This window comes from Austrofundulus limnaeus, unplaced genomic scaffold (genome assembly GCF_001266775.1).
Source record: "Austrofundulus limnaeus strain Quisiro unplaced genomic scaffold, Austrofundulus_limnaeus-1.0 Scaffold3, whole genome shotgun sequence".
Lineage (NCBI taxonomy): Eukaryota > Metazoa > Chordata > Actinopteri > Cyprinodontiformes > Rivulidae > Austrofundulus > Austrofundulus limnaeus.
The window spans coordinates 8,098,908-8,103,337 of record NW_013952405.1 but is presented as its reverse complement, the minus strand read 5'-3'; positions in this window follow the sequence as shown (position 1 = coordinate 8,103,337).

Genomic DNA, 4,430 nt, shown 5'->3' with positions numbered 1-4,430 from the left:
ATAATAATAATAATAATAATAACAATTTTTTCACTGTGACAGTTTGATTAGCTGGTGTAATTATTTGTTTAGATTTTTTTGCCAACAGGGTAAGTTTGCTATTCTAAGATACTGAGGTGAAATGAGATGAGATGATGAAATTAGATAAATGAGATGAGATAGCTAAGATGAGATAAGATAGATGAGAGGATAAAACGAGGTGATGCGACGAGACAACATCAGATGAGATATTGTGATGAGATAAGATAAATTTTTAGTTATCCCACAGTGGGAACATTCAATTGTCACAGCAGCAAGAAGCAAGACAGAGTACAGAAAAACGGAGTAAAATAAATAAATAAATAAATAAATAAATAAATAAATAAATAAATAAATAATATCTTGCTTCACTGACATGTTCACTCTTTGGATCTCATTTTGACAGCAGCAACAAATGCACTCCACTCTTGAAATGAACTCTAAACGTTTTTATGTATCTGCTCATTGTAAATGGGATAATGAGGGAATAACACACGCCTGACCATCCCATCACTTTTGGTCCCTTAAAATGTGAGAGGTATATTTACAAACTGTTGAAATGTGAACACGGTTTACCTGGTTCAGATGTAAACACCTTCAAATTAAAGCAGAAAATCTGCGGTTAAAGTACATTTTGTTTGTTTCATTTCACATTCATCATGGTGTTTACATCCAAGCAGACAAGACTTGTGTTGATGTCATAGTATTCTGTAATTTCATTGTGCTCTGTACAATGACAATAAAGGCATCATCATCATCCTTTATGGACCTGACTGTATACATTGAATAGTTATTATTAATTAGACTATTGTCCATGAAAAAGAAGAATCGGAGACACTGTGAAGTGTATTTATGTGGGCAGGAATGACCTGTGGCAGCGATGCAGGGATGTAAAATCCTCGTGTGCTCAGAGACTCACAGAGCTCTGCAGGGAGTGGGAGGAATTGGCCATGATGGACAACAGCTTTGCCAGCATCTCTCAGTCCTCCACCTCCTCAATAGATTCAGGTGGGCGGCCAAGGACAGAGCTGACTCTCCTCATCAGTTTAAGCCTCAACCTGTCTCAGTCCCAGCTCCCCCACCTCAGCACATAATGGTGTGGAACACTGCAGAGGTCACCACATAAAGTGAGCAGAGTCCTGAACACACCAAAGACCTCTCCTCTGCAGCTGACTCTGGTCCTTCCTGTACAAAGTGTAGTGTTTTCTGTCGGTTTGTTGAGGTGAACACTCAGGTACTTATTCCCAGGTTCACCAGTGTTCACGGAGAAGGTTTCCTACAAAAATCAACATGCTTCATGGTCTTGCTGGTGTTTTTGTTAATGAAAGTTATATAATAAATACACTTTGTTCCGGTGCAAAATCCAAAATGAACAAGGAAACATTAGGGAATCGTCGTTGAGAGTGTTTACTTATTTACTGACTTATATTTTATTTATTAAACATTTATTATTCACTACCAGCCTTTCAGGAGCCTCATAATAAACTAGATCAACAGTTTTATTGAAAGGGAAACCAGCCAACATACGGCAGTCAGCTGTGTGTAAAGATATTACTTTTTTCACAATAAGCAGACTTTTAAATAATGGCCTTACACTGAATATTAATCACTGAAATGTAACTCATGGCCAAAAAAAGCATAAAAAACTATTATTATGTTTTGTTTAAATATGTTTTTACAGTCTGTTAATGACAAATTGGATGTTTTTTTTTTGAAAAAGTAGTAAAGCTTAGATCTCTGGTATTGTTGGTAAATTAAATATAAATGTTGCTCTTTGATTAAAACCTCAAAGGTAAAGCTGCTTCAGGGTGTTTTGTGAGTGCTCCACCAGCAGAGGGCAGAGCAGAACAAAACATCTGGGAGGATTCCAAACTGCAAATGGGACACAACAATTACAGACAGGTGAGCGTGCAGAGTACCCACTGTCACATGTGTCTAATAAAAAAAAGTTAATTTAGTCTATTGTGCTTGTTTATGTATTTATTTCATTGTGTTGATGTTCTAACCCATTAAGCCTTTTTTGTCTGTTTCACTCTATAAACATAAGTTAACATCCATCCATCCATCCATCCATCCATCCATCCATCCATCCATCCATCCATCCATCCATCCATCCATCCATCCATCCAGCCACACTCTAAAAAACATATGTTGGATTTACTTAACCATGTTATGTCAACTGGTTCCACTTAACTGAATTGAGTAAATTCAAAGCAACATACTCATGTGCTTTGGTTAGAAATTGGGTATATTGCTTTGGATTTACTCAACTCAGTTAAGTGGAACCAGTTGACATAACATGGTTAAGTAAATGCAACATTTCATTTCTTAAAGTGCATCCATCCATCCATCCATCCATCCATCCATCCATCCATCCATCCATCCATCCATCCATCCATCCATCCATCCATCCAATATAAATTTTAAAAATAAACATTTTAAGCCTTTTCTAATTACTAATTCACACTAATTTATAACAAATAAACACAATTTATTATATAAGGACAGTCTCCCAAAAAACAGCTACTGGACAAGAAAACTGAAAAAAAAAGAAGATATGAACAGTTTTTTAATGCCTTTCTTAGAAAGGAACATATTATTCTGTATATTAATTTTCTAGGCTGAACAAATAAGCAAGCATCTCTTTTGAACGGGAACATTTTATCTCCCTGCAGTCCTGCTGTGCACTGAGTCATGTCTCCACTTGTGGATCTGACCCACTAACACAGTGATGCAGAAACCATCTGTCTGCAAGGGTCTGCAGTCTAAGAAAAGAACCATTGAAAAACATTCTTTTTTTCTACGTTTATGTACAGATGGTGTCTCCTTAAAGTGAAAACACGTCTTCCACGAAGCTCCAAAATGAGAGAAATTTGTGCGCATCATAAAGGAGTTTATAAATACAAAATTACACTACATTAGATTTACAATAAACAACAAATTTAGATTAAATACATATTTGTTTTTACCTTTATTTAAACTTTAAACATTTATGTGGTTAATTTTCCTTTCTTTATATTTTAAAAGCTTTTGGTTGCCTATAAGTACTTCAAGAGCACAAACATAAATCTGGTCCTTGTTTAAATTCTAAATGGCTCTCAAGAAAAGAAAAGAGTTTCAATTACTTCTCATAAACAGGTGAATACTGTAGCATAGGAATATATTTTGTAGTTTTTGTTTAAATCTATTTGATGTGTTTTACTCTAAATAGCTTAAAGCATTTTTTAACTATAATCCCAATTCCAATACGTTTAAGGGCAGATGTGCAGTGACTAGGGAAGTTGTCCTTCAATAAGAGAGTCGAAAGTTTTAGCCTGCAGCATGTACTTGTACGTGTCCTCACTGCATCAGTGTATGAATGTGATCTAAAGCACCGATTAGAAAATGATTTATTCAGATTAGTTTTGCAGAGAGCAGAGTTCTCAATGATTGTGTGTGGATGGATAAATAAAGACACAGATTGTAATGTAAAGCACTTTGAATAGACTGGTTGGCAAAAAGCTCTATATAAGTACACATGATCATTTATGTTATTTTCTATCTCAGGGTCAAAACTTCCACACTGTTTGCTGAATTCATTGGTTTACAGCATTTTAACTGTGTATTAGAGCCATCCAACATAAAACCAGTCATAAAACATGTTTTCAGTGTCCTATTGAGTAATTTGTCTAAAATCTGTAAATCTGACTTGATAGATTTTTTTTTCTTGAAAACAGCATCCTTTTCATCCTTTTCATCTTGTTGTAAAATAATAATAATAGTAATAAACAACGTGTGTAACTGTGAATTATAGTGTGTTTCACAGAATCTCTATGCAAAATTCCCTTTTGTTAACGCTGAACGCAGCTGGCCTTGATCTGTTTATGGACAAACATCCATAATGAACATATAAATCATAAATGAACATGTTCATTTATGTCATGATGTCATATTTATTAGCACAGTAATGTACCGAGTAGCTCGGGTACCTCCTGTACTTTGAATCTATCTAATCTCTATTTATGACAGAACAGATAACAGAGTTTCACTGCAATGCAATGAGGCTTATCACCAAACTGATAAGAGCTCTCTGTCATAAATAAATGCAACAAATACGCTCAAGAGGTAAAGGCTTTATGGACTAAAGTACTCACATTGGATCCATGTACTGGTCTCTTTGAATTATTTATTTTATAAAATATCAATGAATCTATAACACTTTTTTTCAGAATGAATCAGAATCTTTGATCCTCCTTGACTATATGAAGGAATTCATTTAAATAACGTTGAACCCTGTACCAATTTCATATAAAATGATGCTTTTCAAAAGTTTCAAACCCTTTGAACTGTATTTTTATTCTGCAAAGGTGCTACCCCCCCAACCCCACCACCAACACACACACACACACACACACACACACACACACACACAC